This window comes from Tachypleus tridentatus, chromosome 10, assembly GCF_004210375.1.
Source record: "Tachypleus tridentatus isolate NWPU-2018 chromosome 10, ASM421037v1, whole genome shotgun sequence".
In the NCBI taxonomy this organism is placed as follows: domain Eukaryota; kingdom Metazoa; phylum Arthropoda; class Merostomata; order Xiphosura; family Limulidae; genus Tachypleus; species Tachypleus tridentatus.
In genome coordinates, this window is record NC_134834.1 from 97473689 (window position 1) to 97484498 (window position 10810).

General features: G+C 36.2%; 1 pseudogene; it reads right to left on the minus strand.

The window, feature by feature from the left end:
* LOC143228419 (EARP-interacting protein homolog) overlaps positions 1–9443 on the minus strand; it is a 28949-nt pseudogene extending 19506 nt beyond the window's left edge.
* Between the last annotated feature and the right edge of the window lie 1367 nt (positions 9444–10810).

Consider the following 10810-nt stretch of genomic DNA (forward strand, 5'->3'; position numbering starts at 1 on the left):
AAAAATTCATGAGTTTCTACGTATAGGCTCTGAACTGGGAAGGTGCAGAAAGCTCCAATACAGAGCCGAAGTCTTTGATGATAAATGGGGTCCAGCATCATTAAGGCCAAGGGTCTGGCAGAGCTATAAACCAGTAATCCATAGTCGAGTTTCGATCGAATAAAAGTACGATATATCTTTAACACAGGACATCGATCCACCCCCCCAACTGGTGGTAGAGAAGACACGGAGGATGTTCAGTGCTCTTGTGCATTTGACCCATAGCTGCTTTAAGTGTGGTATAAAGGTCAACTTACGGTCAAAGATAAGCCCAAGAACCTGTTCTCAGGGACCACAGGCAGCAAAACTTCACCGATACGAAGTTCAAGATCAGGGTGAATATCCCGTTGGCAGCTGTATGCTGTGGTCCACTTCAGTACACGATCAAGGGCAGTTTGTAGTTGCTGTTCAATGTATCCCATGTTCGACTACTAACACGAGATGTGAAAGTCGTCAACATAGAGCCCGCTTGCAACAATAAGAGGGAGTTGTTCAGTGATGTCATTAATCTTTACACTGAAAAGTGTGACACTCAAAACAAAGCCCTGAGGGACTCCAAGTTCCTGTAGAAAAGAATGGGAACGTGTTGAACCCACAGGGACTTGGAATCTCCTGTCCATTAAAAATTTTTTAATAAAACTTGGCAAATGGCCACATAACCCATACATATGGAGGTCTCAAAAATGCCATACCTCCATGTTGTGTCATAAGCCTTCTCAATGTCAAAGAATATTGATACAAGATGTTGTTGTTTGAGAAAGGCTTCTCTGATTGACATTTCAAGTCATATTAGGTGGTCCATGGTAGAGTACTGTCGTCGGAACCCACACTGGGTGGGCAAGAGGAGGTTGTTTCATTCGAAGAACCAAGCAAGTCGAGCATTAACCATCCTCTCTAAGGTCTTACAGAGACAGCTCGTCAAAGCAATTGGATGGTAGTTTGAAGGAATCTTGGGATCCTTCCCAAGCTCAGAGAAAGGTACGATAACAGCCTAACACCAGGCATTAGGAAAAACATTTTCCTGCCAGATCTGGTTAAAAACACAATTACAAAAGTATCAAGAGAAGCAGGAGAGAAATAGCGCAGCATGTCATAGTGTACATCATCAGGTCCAATAGATGTATTGCCAGACCGATGAAGGGCCATTTTCAGTTCCACCATTGTAAAGGGACGATTATAGTCAAAGAGACAGTCAGTTCAAAAGAAAAGAGGTAAAAGCTCTGCCCAAGTCTTGATGGCCAAGAAGGTGGAGGAACAAGCAGAAGTGCTAGATACCTGGCAAAAGCTTACACCTAGAGTATCGGCAATGCTCCGGACATCAGCTACTTCTTGGCCATCAGAGAGTAAGATCAAGAGGGGGACAGAATTGTAGTGCCCACCGACCTTGGAACCGGTGGTAGAAGATATGCCAGTTGTAACTTAATCCAAGATTCATTCTGGCTTTGACGTCTTACCAACCTAGCATGTGCACAGGCCTGCTGGATAGCGATGTAGTTTGAAAGTGTGGGATATCTGTGGAAAGTATCCCAGGCCCGTTTTTGACCCTTTCATGCCATGTGGCAGGCAGAATCCCACCATGGACGAGGATATAGTGGAAAACGTGTTGAGGTTTTAGGAATACATTGAGCAGCTGCTTCTATAATACAGTCAGTTACTGCTGTCACACAGTCGTCTATTGATGGCTGACAAACGATGGCAGGATCAAGTTCTACAAGTATTTTAAGTGAAAGTGGACTAGTCTGCCTGATCCAGCTTCCACTGGGGCACACGGGTAGAGTGGCATCGACCACAGCCAGTCTCTCTTAAAAGTATAGGAAAATGATCACTGCCTCATGGATTATTGTCAACCCTCCATGACAAATGGGAGAATAATGAAGAGGAGCAAACCGAGAGGTCAATAGTGAAAAAGGACTGACCAGGTGCATGAAAATAACTGGAAGAACCAGTATTGAAAACAGAAAGGTTGTGATCAGAGAGCATATGCTCTACAGAGCAACCCCTCCTATCAATAACAGCACTTCCCCAAAGGGGATGATGTCCATTAAAGTCCCCCAGGATTAGAAAGGGAGATGGCAACTGTTCAACGAGAGCATCAAGGTCTGGTTGACCATATGTCTCTCCAGGTGACATGTAGAGAGAACAAACAGTGATGGTATGACCCAAGGAAACACGCATGGCTACCTACAGCCTCCAAGGGTGTGTTGAGTGACAAAGACAGGGTGGGCACATGCTGATCAACCAATAGTGCCACCCCTTCATATACTCGTCCATCACACAGCCTGTCATTTCTGTACAGAGAAAACTGAGAAAACATGACTGTATTGGCAGGTTTTAGAAATGTTTCTTGTAAGGAAAGACATGCAGGATGGTAGTAAGCAATCAGTGTTTTGATATCATCCAGAATAGAACATAAACCTCAACAGTTCCATTGTATCAAGGTGGTCATTTTTAATGATGTGTAAGCCAATTGGCTGGAGAGCCCTTCTGTTTATGACCTCTTTTTTCCTTACTGTCCTTATTTGGGGGAAGTCTATCAACCTCCATGGATCCTGCCCTGGGTCGATTGGGCAGGTCTTCATTGTTGGAAGGGGATTGCAGTGACTGAGGACGTGAATGAATGATTGTTTTGCAACTTGGAGTGTAAGAAAAAGATGTATCTGAAGAAATGCCTGTACCTGGAACCAAAGGATATGGATCATGGGGTTTGTTGAAATGTATGGGAGGAACAGAGATGGGTGTAGAAGTTGAATCATCAACTTTTTTGACCATGGAGGTCAAAAGGCTTTTCATTTGTTTTGAGAATGACTCTCTTGGAGGCACAGAGAGATCTGTCTGCACTCCCACTGTAGTGGTGGAACGAAGTGCTGCAGCATATGTCCGAGATGAAGTGGTGGACAGCAATTTCTGAGCCTCAAAATAACTAATGTTATGAATCATTTTCAAATGCTGCACCTCTTTTTCCTCCAACCCTTCAGGGCAAGAACAAAAGTAGGAAGGATGAGAACCAATGCAGTTGACAGAATGTGGGTCTGTTTCACACTCATAGGTATTGTGGTCCTTGCCACCACAACGAGCTCATGTCAGGGAACCACGACGTGACGTCTTTGAGTGGCCGAACCTATGACATTGGTAACATTGGAAAGGATTTGGAATGTACGGCCATACCTTGCAATTTAGATAACCTGCCTTCATGGTGGCAGGTGCACGTGGTGATGTAAATGTCAAAATGAGGATATTTGTCAACAGTGTAACTCCATCTTTGCGAGTGGAGATGCTCCTCACTGCAGAAACTCCTTGAGTGGAAAAACTAACAAGAATCTCTGACTTGGGGACGTTCTTCAAATCCCTCTCAACAAGAGGAGTTCACTGTGTTGGGATGTGGATGTTTCAACCAATATGCCTCCAGAACGAAGCTTCTTTACTAACTTTGGAGAGCCAGCAAGTCCCTCCAGTCCCTTCTGAATGAAAAAGGGGGACATTTGCCATAACGGTTTTTCTGAAAGAGAATGTAGGATGAGAAAATGAGGTACAACTGGTGGTACAGATGTTGAAGATTGCTGATCAGAATCTTCAAGATGTGGTCGTTTACTTATTGGTTGTTTTTCACTATTTTATTTTATTTTTCCGTAGGAGTATCCATAACAAAAGGAATATTTCAGTGTCCACTGATCCCACCCACCATGAAGCCCTACAAGGGGATGCACTGCATTGTCATGCAAGGACATTGCTGCAACACCATGGTTTCGTGAGCACTGTAAGCAAACACCAGCATCAGATACAATATCCACAACACCTGTTGAGAACTTCCAACACTAGTACTTGGTTGACTCTAGCCCAAGTGGACCAGCCGACTGACCTAAGGGGCCCACCCAAAAGCCGCCCATCTACACAGATTCAAGGCCAAAGTGGTATGTTAGGGTTGAACTCCTCAACCACCAGGATCCTCTTCTCCCCTTCACGGGTTGCCACGCACAGCAAACACGTGGGTGGATGTTTAGATCCCAGAGGAGGTAACCAGAAAGAACAGAACCTTCCCTGGGAGGTCCCCTCACCATGTACAGGAATCAACACTGAGGGGAAATGATAAGAATAAGCAGGAATTCAGGGTAACAGTAAATCAGGCAGAGCAAGGCTTAATGTTTAGCATGTCATAACAAAGACCAAACAATATGTGGATATGTCACATTCCAGAATTTGGAGTTATGGGTGCATTATAAAATTGACCTTAAATTCACAATATTCTATTAGACTATCTTTCCAGCTGGTACTGGATGGTGTTTATTAACTGCCATCCCTCTCCTATTATTTTGAAATTATGTATGGCTAGAACAACTAGACTTCACATAGCTCTGCACAAAATATCCCCCCAAACAGTAAAGAATCTCATTTTTGTAACACTCTTAAATCACTCTCAAACAATATTATGTACATAGGCCAATGCTTACATATTTTGTTGAAGCAAGTTGCAAACAAATTTGGATTTTTATGTGAGGCAGAGATATGCCACACTTCTCCTGCTGTGTGCAAAAACACATTCTTGGTGACTGTATGGTTCTCTTCATCGTACGTCAAATGATGAACCTACACAAGATAAATTACATTGTAACAAGACCTTATATATTCTTAGTGACTCTATTGTTCTCTTAATTGTACATCAGATGATGAATCTACACAAGATAAATTACATTGTAAAAAGACCTTATACATTCTTAGTGACTCTATTGTTCTCTTCATTGTACATCAGATGATGAATCTACACAAGATAAATTACATTGTAAAAAGACCTTATACATTCTTAGTGACTCTATTGTTCTCTTCATTGTACATCAGATGATGAATCTACACAAGATAAATTACATTGTAACAAGACCTTATACATTCTTGTTCTTATTCATTACCTTATACACAGTAAGTTTATTTTTATTAAAACCCATAACCATAAGTTTAAAGTACATGAGTAAGTTTCTTTTTTTATTACAACCCATAGCCATTAGTTTAAAGTAATTACAGAGTAAATTTCTTTTTATTACAACTCATAACCATAAGTTTAAAGTACAGAGTAAATTTATTTTTATTACAACCCATAACCATAAGTTTAAAGTACATAGTAAATTTATTTTTATTACAACCCATAACCATAAGTTTAAAGTACATAGTAAGTTTATTTTTATTACAACTCATAACCGTGAGTTTAAAGTATAGAGTAAGTTTATTTTTATTAAAACCCATAACCATAAGTTTAAAGTACATAGTAAGTTTATTTTTATTACAACTCATAACCATAAGTTTAAAGTACACAGTAAGTTTATTTTTATTACAACTCATAACCTTAAGTTTAAAGTATAGAGTAAGTTTATTTTTATTACAACTCATAACCATAAGTTTAAAGTACATAGTAAGTTATTTTTATTACAACCCATAACCATAAGTTTAAAGTATCATAGTAAGTTTATTTTATTACAACTCATAACCATAAGTTTAAAGTACATAGTAAGTTTATTTTTATTACAACTCATAACCATAAGTTTAAAGTTACATAGTAAGTTTATTTTATTACAACTCATAATCATAAGTTTAAAGTACATAGTAAGTTTATTTTTATTACAACTCATAACCATAAGTTTAAAGAATAGAGTAAGTTTATTTTTATTACAACTCATAATCATAAGTTTAAAGTATAGAGTAAGTTTATTTTTATTACAACTCATAATCATAAGTTTAAAGTACATAGTAAGTTTCTTTTTATTACAACTCATAACCATAAGTTTAAAGTACAGAGTAAATTTATTTTTATTACAACCCATAACCATAAGTTTAAAGTACATAGTAAATTTATTTTTATTACAACCCATAACCATAAGTTTAAAGTACATAGTAAGTTTATTTTTATTACAACTCATAACAGTGAGTTTAAAGTATAGAGTAAGTTTATTTTTATTAAAACCCATAACCATAAGTTTAAAGTACATAGTAAGTTTATTTTTATTACAACTCATAACCATAAGTTTAAAGTACACAGTAAGTTTATTTTTATTACAACTCATAACCATAAGTTTAAAGTATAGAGTAAGTTTATTTTTATTACAACTCATAACCATAAGTTTAAAGTACATAGTAAGTTATTTTTATTACAACCCATAACCATAAGTTTAAAGTACATAGTAAGTTTATTTTTTATTACAACCTCATAACCATAAGTTTAAAGTTACATAGTAAGTTTATTTTATTACAACTCATAACCATTAGTTTAAAGTACATAGTAAGTTTATTTTTATTACAACTCATAATCATAAGTTTAAAGTACATAGTAAGTTTATTTTTATTACAACTCATAACCATAAGTTTAAAGAATAGAGTAAGTTTATTTTTATTACAACTCATAATCATAAGTTTAAAGTATAGAGTAAGTTTATTTTTATTACAACTCATAATCATAAGTTTAAAGTACATAGTAAGTTTATTTTTATTACAACTCATAACCATTAGTTTAAAGTATAGAGTAAGTTTATTTTTATTACAACTCATAACCATAAGTTTAAAGTACATAGTAAGTTTATTTTTATTACAACTCATAACCATATGTTTAAAGTACATAGTAAGTTTATTTTTATTACAACTCATAATCATAAGTTTAAAGTACATAGTAAGTTTATTTTTATTACAACTCATAATCATAAGTTTAAAGTACATAATAAGTTTATTTTTATTACAACTCATAACCATAAGTTTAAAGTACATAGTAAGTTTCTTCTTCTAGCAACAAAACCACTTCCTACATAATATTTCACCAAGCAGTGTGTTGCTTTTATGCACACTGACTTCTGGAGGTAAAAGAGAAACACAATAACATGGTATTCTAAACAGTCTTTATACATATATATATATATATAAGCACTTTGGAAGAATCATAGCTCTATAAGATTGCTAACATAGCAGGCCATATCATCAGCTGTATCCAGCATTAGTTTGTGGAAAGCAGCATTCATAATGCAAACTACGTAAAGACATAGAATCCAAAATATTATTAGACATAGAAATTCTTTTGCAAGGGCGCTGCCATCTATTCCAATGGAAATGTACCTGAGATTGTTAATTATTGTCCCATGATGGCTCTCCATCCTATTACAAACCAGCTGCACACTTTCAAAATGTGACTACTTCACTTTTATGGCATGTGGTACTGTGGAGCACATGTAACTTGAGCACTGCAAAGGAAAGTTAATTAATATTTCGAGCTCCATCATCTCTTACCTTTGTTTTATTTGTACCATGAAAATAAAGGTTTTCCTGTGTAAACACTTCAAACTGGCTGAGAAAACCACCAGGGGAACATTCTGATATTTTGATTGGTTATACACACAACACAAAGTAGAGTAGGTTTATGTACACAAGTATTTTGAAAAATAGAAGTGGCCACTTTGGTTGATTCATTAAATATAATAATATTTCATAGAATAAAAAAAAGACAGGAGATTCTTATTTTACATTCTAGATTATCAATATCAGTAATTCGAGTTTTCAATTTGTAATAAACAACAATGTATTTCAATATCACCTAATTTGAACCAAAGATGCATTCAACATACCACATGACACACAAATCAATATTTAAGATTTTTTTTAAATTGAGAAGTCAGCTAATGCAAATTACTAAAATTTGAATTATAATCTATAAATTGATACCAAACTTATTTACATGCATTCATAAAATAGAAGTTTTATACAATTTTGAACATAAGTCTACCAACATGATTGCTTTTCCTATGGTTAAGGGATCACAGGAAAAGTTTAACTTTTAAGTAGCTATACTTTTGTTGCTTGTTAAACCTCAAAATGTCATAAGTCTGGTCAATCTCTCAGATGCTGCAAACATGACATACATTTTTTGATACCTGCTATGCAAACAAGATACTATAGATGGTGAACCTAGGCTGAACTCACTTCTCCATGTAATACATACCAATAGCAAAATAAATACACCACTGTATAATACATTCATATCTCAACCAAAACAATAACAAAACCTCAGTGATAAAAATAACACTATGAAGAGCTGTACAAAAATACTTTTGACTTTACCCACCTGATTGTCAAATTTCAATGACTGAGTGCCCTAAAAAAAACTCACGGTTTCTAGCTCTGCTTTCTGTGCTGTTAGTGCTCATGACTGAAAAACAACAACAATAATACTTAATAAGCAAAAGACATGAGAAGGGATTCTCTTTTAAAAAATATAGTGTACAGTCTACACAGATATTTACACTATATCAAATGATCTACACTGATATTTACACAAAACATGTGGTACACACTGATATTTACACTATAGCACATGGTCTACACTGATATTTACACTATATATCCTGGTATACACAGATATTTACACTACAACAGATATTTAGTCTACACAGATATTTACACTATAACAAGTGGTCTACAACAAATATCTACACTATAAGAAATGGTCTACACAGATATTTATCACGCACTATACATAGTCTACACAGATATTTTACACTATATATCAAGTCATCTAAACAGATATTTACACCATAACAAGTAGTCTAAACAGATATTTACACTATAACAAATGGTAAAACACAGACATTTACACTATGACATGTATCTACATAGATATTTACACTCATAACAAGTGGTCTAAACAGATATTTACAATAAAAGCTCATGGTATACACTGATATTTACACTATAACATGTGGTCTACACAGATATTTACACTATAAACACGTGGGCTACACTGATATTTACTAACTATAACATGGTCTGGCTACAGCATATTTTACACTTCTATGTAACATGTGGGCTAAGACTGATCTATACACATAATTCATAACATGTGGTCTACCACAGATATTTACACCATGCAACATGTGATCTACACAGATATTTACACTATAACAAGTGGTCTAAACATATTTCACACGCAAAAAACATGTGTGTAATACACCACTATTTACACTTTAATATGGTGCAATGGCATACTACCAGACAATTACACTGGTAAACGCGGGTTAACATAGATAGCTTCAATACTGTATCGCGTGGACTTGAGACTACAGATGATATGGAAGCCACACACTATGGTAGACTACACACCATACTAACATAATTAGAAAGCTCTACTATCACCACACACCCTATGCTGGTAAACTACACACTATACTAACACTGAAAAGCTCTACAATACCATCAATTCTGCTGGTAGACCACGACTATAGTAACACCGAAAAGCCTCTACTATCACCACACCTCTATGGTAGAATTTCACCCACTATAAAGCTATACACACACTGAAAAGCTCTTACCATCTCTACACCACCCATGGTAGACTCACACACTATACTAAATAACTGAAAAGCTCTACCATCACCAGCCACACTCATGGTAGACTTCAAGCACACCATAACAATGATCACGAAAAGCTCTACTATCACCAGACACTCACTATACTAACACTGAAAAGCTCTACTAATACCAACACACTATACTAACACCGAAAAGCTCTACTATCACCAACACACTATATTAACACTGAAAAGCTTGTACTATCAACACTTTCACACACTATATTACTAACACTGAAAAGCTCTACTATCACCTAGACAATCTATACTAACACTGAAAAAGCCTCTACTATCACCACACACTCCATACTAACACTGAAAAGCTTCTAATCACTACCACACACTATACTAACACTGAAAAAGCTTCCACCATCACCACACACTATACTAACACTGAAAAGCTCTACTACCACTACACACTATACTAACACTGAAAAGCTCTAGTCACTATACAAACATATACTACACACTGAAAATCTCCTTACTATCACCACACCTACTAACATGGTAGATCTACACACTATAATTGTAACACTGAAAAGCTCTCACTATCACCACACACACCTACTGGTAGACTAGACTACACACTATACTAACACTGAAAAGCTCTTACTATCACCACAATCAAAGGCTCTACTCACACACACTATACTAACACTGAAAAGCTCTACCTATCACCTCACACACTATACTAACACTGGAAAAGCTCTACTATCACCACACACTATACTAACACTGAAAAGCTCACTATCACTCAAGCTACACTCATACTAATATCGGAAAAGCTCTACTATCAAATTCAGCACACCATGTACTAACACTGAAAAGCTCTACCATCACCACAATACACCATACTCTAACACTGAAAAAGCCTCCTGCACTATCACTACAAATAATTCATGTACTAAATACTGAAAAGCTCTTTACTAAACAGCTGGCACCTACCAAGTACTAACACTACGACACACTGAGCTCTACCATCACTGGCTAACACCATACCTAACACTGAAAAGCTTTCCCACACTATCACCACACTACTATACTTAACACTGAAAAAGCTCTACCATCACCACACACTATACTCACACTGAAAAGCTCTACCATCACTACACACTATACTTCACACTGAAAAGCTCTACCTATCACCACACACTATAACTACAACATTGAAAAGTACTCATCACCTTCACTACTCCAGTACACACTGATAAGCTCTAATCTCACTTGAAAAGCTCTACATACAACACTCAATAGCTCCACCATCACCACACTCTATGGTAGACTTACACTATACTAACAACTGAAAAGCTCTCTACTATCACCAACTATACTATAGTAAACACTGAAAAGCTCTACTATCATCACCACACACATATACTCAAACACTGAAAAGCTCTACTATCACC